Source organism: Aethalodelphis obliquidens, unplaced genomic scaffold (assembly GCF_003676395.1).
Source record: "Aethalodelphis obliquidens isolate GAN/ISIS:26980383/991018 unplaced genomic scaffold, ASM367639v1 scaffold19, whole genome shotgun sequence".
In the NCBI taxonomy this organism is placed as follows: domain Eukaryota; kingdom Metazoa; phylum Chordata; class Mammalia; order Artiodactyla; family Delphinidae; genus Aethalodelphis; species Aethalodelphis obliquidens.
In genome coordinates, this window is record NW_020837963.1 from 15,302,642 (window position 1) to 15,310,513 (window position 7,872).

The 7,872-nt window shown below is 33.9% G+C and overlaps 1 long non-coding RNA gene across 1 annotated transcript in view; it reads left to right on the forward strand.

Moving 5' to 3' along the window:
* Positions 1-3,808: 3,808 nt before the first annotated feature.
* The window catches only part of LOC113626805 (uncharacterized), a 6,046-nt gene continuing 1,982 nt past the window's right edge, over positions 3,809-7,872 (forward strand). Inside the window, exons 1-3 of the long non-coding RNA XR_003435286.1 lie at positions 3,809-3,933; positions 5,519-5,599; positions 7,688-7,742. This is a non-coding gene — a long non-coding RNA (uncharacterized LOC113626805). The remainder of the gene's footprint in view (positions 3,934-5,518; positions 5,600-7,687; positions 7,743-7,872) is intronic.

The following is a 7,872-nucleotide window of genomic DNA, read 5'->3' on the forward strand; positions in this document are numbered from 1 at the left end:
AATTCAGTGCCTTCTCATAGCTGTTCCTTCTGCTCATAATAATCCTCCTCCACTGTTTGGAAACCAACCAAATTGTCCCTGAAAGATCACCTCCTCCAAGAAGCCTTCTCTGGAGACTGCCTCTTCTGCTCCCCTGACTGCTGTGGATGCCCTAGGAATGGTCTTATAACATCCCGATCCTTTCCTTTGTAGTGATTTTTACTGTAATTAAACACATTTGTGTCATTACTTGATTATTGTCTTTTTCTTCCACCAGTCAGTGAGATCCCCATGGTAGCAGCTATGTCCACCTTGTATGCCCACTGGATCCCAATACCCAGCATTGTCCCTGCATATGATAATTGCTCAGGAATATTTACTGAATGAAATAAGTAAAGTGTGCTTGATCCATAATACCTGTTCACTGAGAAACTGCTATAAAATTTAACTACTTTTTAGCCTTGTGTTTTTACTTTGACCCATTTGCAATTTTGTCTTTTTTTCTAGGACATCCATGCTATTTTAACCAGCTCTCCAGTGGGCTAGATGTGATTGGACTTGCAGGGGAATGGTTGACAGCCACTGCAAATACCAACATGTTAGTATCCTTCTGGGTCTAAGGAACGTGAGACTATTAGACACATAAGCAAGAGTGAAGATGTCAGTTGCGGAAGTTACATTTTGCTGGATAGGATGTTTGCTATATCAGAAACAAATAGTTGATACCCCGAGAGAAATGCGAAGAAGATGGTTCCTGTTCCCTGAGTGACATTTTGACTGGTCCTCTGGACAGTCTCTCTCTAGAAAATCTCAGGATATGAATTTCCTGGTAAGTAGTAAAGTTCAGTTTTTTAGTCTGAGTTATTAGTGTGCAGATTGGGAGCCCAGCTCCAGGATTGGAATCATTTCAACACTACCCAAAACAGCCCAGAGCACGTAGTCGAAAAAAGACACAGACAAGTATGTGAAAAGTTTCCTGAATATAAATTAGAACTTCAATCTGCTTGAAGGTGAAGAAAGTAAACTATTAAAGGAAAGTTAAATTGAACTCCAATGTGATTCCTTACAAATTTTGAACTTTGCCACAGCAAAACTTACAGTTATAAGAAAATTAGATACACTGCTGCAACGTTTTGAAGTAAAATTAATTTTAGGGCAATATATTTCAAGGTTAAAGGGATAGGGAAATGATTAGATATGAAATTGAAAGGATCAGTCTGTGTCAGATGTTAATATAATTTAACTAGCTATCAAAAGAGATAGGTGGTAGAAATTTAAACTTTAAAACCAAGAACTAAACATTTATGAGAAGTGACTGCTTTGCTATGTGGGAAAACTGTGGTTTATTTTAACTGTTTAGTTGTCATTGGGATTTTAATGATGCACAGGGATTTATAGATGTGAAATGCATGTAAAAATAACCTGCACAGTTTACTGCTAGTTTTAATTTTTATTGCTTGATTATGGCCCTTTATTTAAACATGCATAGAGTAACACTTTAAAAAACCTATATCTTTTGAGACTATATGATGCACTTTATATGTTATATAAATTATTACACAAAAATCATTTTATAAATTTTGCTTCATTATTTGGAATCCCATTATTATGAAACTTAATCATTTTTTGTGTGAAGAAAATATAGATTCTTGGTTTAAACAGAGAAATAGTGGAAAGAATACATGGAAGATGCAAAGACAAAGGATTTAAGAGAGGGTTCTTTACCTTTGAATTTTTCTCATTTTAATGAATGGATATCTCCATTGGATATCTCCATGGGTATCTCCTACCATAATCTGAGATAATGGAAAAGCATGCGAGATGGAATTAACGAGAACCAAATTTAAGTCCTAATTCTACCATTTAATGGGTCTCCGTTGTCTGAAAATAATAATGTCTACTCCATGGAATTGAAATAGGATCAAAAATGTAATGTGTGTAGAAGCTGAAATTGACAGAACACTGGCAGAAATGAGCCTCATTGAAATGGACATCGGTAGGCTTGCTATGTAAACTTTGTTCTTCTCGGAACTAGAAGCCTAATTCTAATAGGTAATGGATTTTCTTAATCTGTGTTTTTGTGCAGAGCCTGGGGCCAGAGTTTATAGATTAACACTTTATTAGGGCATGCCCTGCAGAGGAGCAGGATTGGGGGAAATGAAGGGAGTCAGGACAGGGCAGAGGGTAACATGAGGGGCATTTTAGACCTGGCTACCACTTAGTATAAGCAGAGGTGAGTGCATGATCTCCTGGGATATATGGCCCCCTGTAAGTGACTGCTTCTAAGATCAGTCCCTCTGGAGGGAGCAAATTTATTCTCAACCAGGTCTCTCACAGCCAAAGGACTGCACGATGGGATGTTAAGTTCCCCACACATAATAACTGGGCATTCTTGGCATTACCAGCTGATTCCATGACTTGTGATACTAAGGGCAAAAGGAAGACCCTGGGGCTGAAGGTCAGAGACTGCAAGTGTGGGTGGGAGGCGACTCTCCATTGGGTTGTGGGTGAGTCTGAGTTAAAGTGGTCACAGTGGTGGCTGGGCCTGAATAACATCCAAAGGCCTTAGAGACAGAGAAAGCTGAGGACATCTGAAGTGGCACATACGTGGTCCCTGATACCGGCATCATATATAATTACACTTAGAGAGATCTTTACAATTTTTTTAAGAACAAATAAAAGGATTTCTTGAGAACAACTGAACCCATTTTTTGATTTCAGAGCTCACTGCACATGCATCACTGTTTATTGCATAGGATACATATAGAGAAAAGCTTAGAGCCTTCTTTTAAATCCCAGCTTCTTTCTCTGGAGCTAATTTCACAGGGAGACTCAGAGGAGAGTCCCCGTAACAGTGCTCTCTGAATTCTTTTCCATGGGGCCCATGTGGTTCCTGTAACGTCTGCTTGCTTCAAGCTGTTATTGAAAACATAACCGTATTTAGCCTTTTTTTGGGGTGTTTGCTCACAGTACAGTCTTTAGGTGAAAAACGTTTATCAATCAGTTTTTAGAAAAGGCTCTTTCAGGTTCTGCAAGATATTGTCTGTAGCTCTAGATATCTGTCTTTCTAACTTGTCCCCTAGGAAATGTGTAAATATTTTCTTGATAACTGGACATTTTCTGTCCCAAACAGTGTTGTGTGTGTGCTGAGGGGACGGAGCTTTCAAATTCCTTTTGGTGGAAAATGAAATTCCCAGCTACCTCACAAAACCATGGAAACCTTGATACTTCCTTTGTAGAACTAACGCACTCTACATCTGGAAGGGACCCTTCAGAACATATAAAACTTAACCATTTCTTGCACAGTCTATTATAGCATACAGAAATGTGTAGAATCTTATCTAGCACATGATTTTATTTATCCTCTTCCATGTAATATAATTCACAGTAGAATTTCTATATTATAGGTTTACCTACGAAATAGCTCCAGTATTTACTGTCATGGAAACAATTCTTCTTAAGAAAATGTGTGAAATTATTGGCTGGAGAGAAACAGAAGCAGATGGAATATTTTCACCTGGTAAGAAAAATGTTTATGAGCGAAAAGAAATATCAGGAGACACTCAAAATGTTCTTCAACTAATATGACTGTTTTCCAGAGATAAATGTTCATAAGCCGTTGTGTTGGTTATAATTATAAAGAAAGTTTTTAGAAATCTTAAAGTTGTGAATTGTGTTGTTTGAGCTTTCTCTTAACACTTTCAAGGAAGGCTATTTTAAAAATGACATCAGTGATTTGGCACAATTTTAGTTTCAGAAAACTCTCAAATTGTCATGATTTCAATCAACATTTCTGATTTTGGAAACTAGATTAACAGTCACGATTTCTCTTCCATAGGTGGGAGTATATCAAACCTCTATGGTATATTAGTAGCTCGTTATAGGCAATATCCAGAGATAAAAACAAAAGGCATGACAGCACTTCCATGCATTGTATTGTTTGTTTCTGAACAAGTAAGTATAAAGTTTAGATTTTTCCAACTTTTAAGAGTCTTCTAAGATACACTGATAAAGTAATTGAAAGACTGAGACTATTAGCTTCATTTTTCCATTAAATATATTCAGTAATCTGTCTGGATCTATGGATTAATATTGGAAAGGGGAAAAACAACTTTCCAGTTGGTATAGACTCTATAGATTAGCAATACAGATAAGTCAGTATTAAAATTTTATTTCAACATAGGAGAAACTAACAGAAAAAATGTGATTATAAATATAAAACATTTTGCTACCTATACCATAAAAAAAGCAAGACAGAAAATTCAAATATATAATGGTTCACTTTAAAGTTGAATTAAAAGAACGAGAATGTGTTTAATGTTTTCTTTTTCCAGTTAGGACTGTAAGAGTCGGTTGACAAGAAAGCTTTATTTTTATAGGTCCTCAGCCAGATGTTTCTGATACTGACAATATATCCATTGAGGTCTCCTGTAGTTTTAATGTTCCAACCCTGTGCCTAGTAACAATACGTATTTTTAAAAAATCAATTCATCCTCTAATAAATTCGATCACTTTTTTCTTTTCTACCATGGTAACATTTATAATCTTAAAGTGTAATTGTAGTCCCAGCTTGAGAATTCTATCTAAAAGTACTTGGAAACACAGGGTTTTCTTTAAAATGTCCCCATGTTTGCAATGTCTTTCCTTTGCCAAACTCAAATTGGCATTATATAAATGTATATTATCAAATTAGAGACCACTGCTGCATATTTAATGTAATTTACTATAAAACTTAATACAATTGAAGATGCTTGTTTACAAATGTCATTTTCATCATTTCACATATACTTTTTAAATATAATGAGCAGATAAGCTGAAATTCCACAATACAGATTAAAAAAGAACATTTCCTATTTCATCTATGCATTCTCCATTGAAATGAAAATATATGGTTAGGATTTTAAATTTCTCTACTTGTTTCTCTCATATATCTGGTCTTTTCCGGGCAGCTAAAAATAACCCAGGCCAAGTTTATCTTTGAGCTGTCACCTCCATCTTACTGATACTGTTTACATTATGCAAATGATACAAGGAGATAGTAGTCACCTAGAAGGCAAGAAATCAAAGTTGATGTCAAAGTCAAAATTAAAAACTGCAAGCAGAATAAGAATTGATTCATTTCTTCAGGCCTCACTCTTTAAAAAAAATTGGAAATTCAAGACTTAAACCTGTCCATAACATGTAAGGATTTACCTGGAGGATATTGTCACTAAATTTATAAATGACACGATTCATGTGTATACAGAGAACGAGAATATTCAAACTCCTGCATTTAAAGAGTCGTGTTCTGTGACAGTGCCTCCTAGAAAGAGGTACTACAACCTTCTTCATCTCAACAAATGTAATGATAAGGGTCTGGAACTATGCCTTAAGAACTCTACTTGCATGTGTGTGTGGGTATATATATATATATATATATATCCATGCACAAACCCATGCAAAGCTATGCGTATAAGCCCTAGTGTGAGTGATGCACTAGTGTAAGTGATGATTTAAGGCAGGAGAATTAATACCTTTCTTGTTTCCATTTTTGCCCAAGGGTCAATATTTAGTAAAAAAAAGCTGCAGCAATCCTTGGTATGGGAACTGATAATGTAATTGAAGCAAAATGTGATGAAAGGTATGTCCTTAATACATTCTCAAAATTTTTTATTATCATGCTTGGCATGAAGATTAAAATCCCATTTTTCTATTATCCCAATTTTTAGCAAGAATACTCTCCCATAATAGTTTCAATAATTTTAACTAGAAGTAATTATGAAACAAGCACCAAGGTATCCTATCCTACTGTTAAGACTTCTTTACTAAGTATAGTCCTAAATCAGTGAGACTGTCACATATCCGTTCCTTGTTTTAAGTAGATCCAGTTAGCAATATAATGATGTTTAGAGATGAAAAATTCAACTGCATTAGAAATCTACAGAGTGAAAGTATATTTCCATTTGTCTTGAATCCTACTTTTCATAACTAAACTACATTACAAATACATATATTCTGGGAGATCATTTTGATGCATATCAAATGTATTTATACATTTATGCATATCAAATTCTGTGTTATAATCTGCAACTTATTCTTTTATTTTTTTTGGCTTTAGAATATATCTTAGGAATCTTATCCCATGAATTTATACAGACCTTCCTTATTCTTTTTTAATTACTTTGGAGTTTTCCATTTTATAACTAACATAATTTCACATATCTTATTTAAAAGGGTTTTCACCTAGATTTTAGTATTTAAGAACAATGCTTAAATGAATATAATTATATAAATATATTTGAGTGTCTGTGTTTTAATATTTCTCATGTGAATCTCTAGAGGTTGAATTATTGGTTCAAAGAATGTCTGCACGTACAATTTCATAAAGATTTTTATTTGCCCTTCAAACATTTTTCAGTTAATTGATACTCTTATCTACCTTGTGAAGCCTGAATATTATCAATACTTCTATACTTGAAAATTCTGATAGACAAAGGTGACGTTTAGTTATTTGGGACAATGTATAGCCAATATATGGACCAGCCAATTGTGTATTACCATGATCTGTCTGTTCATGTTTTTTGCCCATATTTTATTGGTGGTTTATTATTTATTGGCTTGTAAAAAAAATTTATATATTGAAAAGTTTTGAAATATAAAATATATGAATATAAAATATTTTGCAAATATGTTTTATGTTTATAATTCAATACTTATCTCAAGTCATTTGGTTTTCTTTATATAAATCCTGAACATTTCCTGAGAATCCCTCCCCCAGATACTTTATATCTTTTTTACTGCTATGAATAGGATATGTTCTGTGTTTATTCAGAACAATTAGTTTTAAAAAATAGGAACCTAATTTTTGTAACCACCCATTTGCTCAACATTCTTATCATTTTTAAGAGTTTTTCAATAAACAATGTTAGGACTTCCAGGTATACAACCATATGTACTCAAATTAGGGTTTTTTTCTCTTCTTTTTATCTATCTATCATCATCATTATAATCATCTAGCTAGCTAATAGGTATTTCTTCAGAAAAAAATACTATAATATTGATGGTTGGTAGTGAGCATCCTTATCTTGTTCCTGACTTTTAAGAGAAATGTTTCGTCTGAATCATCAATAGACAGGATTTTAGTCTGAAAACTGGATGGAGTAGGAGAATATTGGCTTTTGGGTTTTTTTCCCAGAAATTCTCTGTGAAGAAATGTGAGGCCACCTGAATTTGTGTCATGTTCTTCCCCCACTCCCCCAATTTGGATACTTGATTTTTCTACCTTGATACTAAGAAGTCTTTATAATTAAAGGTTAATAATTAGGTAGATGAAAGAAAGAAAGGAAGGAAGGGAGGGAGGGAGGGAGGGAGGGAGGGAGGGAGGGAAAGAAAGAAAGAAAGAAAGAAAGAAAGAGAAAGAAAGAAAGAAAGAAAGAAAAGAATCATCTGTATCTTTCTTAGAAAAATCAGAATCTTCTGATTTGTAAGTAATGCTGATTTTAAGATGATTGAATAGTAAATTAAGCATTCTTTAACTCAAATAACACGATATTTAACATTGGTTTTAGACAATTAAACATTTACTTAATAGTTGTTTTTACACCTATAAATACCTTTGGGAGACAATAAAAACTAATTTTTTAATCTTGAATATTATGTATTCTTCTAATTGGTAGAATTGGTTTGTTTATTCACTGATAAGAAATCAATGTGTATTTGCATTTTTAAGGGGAAAGATGATTCCAGCTGAGTTGGAGAAAAATATATTACAAGCTAAAAGGAAGGTATGTTCTGAAGTTCCATATTTAACACACAAATGCATCTTAATTTTCTTCACCTTTTTTTTTTTTTTTTTTTTTTTTTTTGGTTTTCGGGCCTCTCACTGTTTTGGCCTCTCCCGTTGTGGAGCACAGG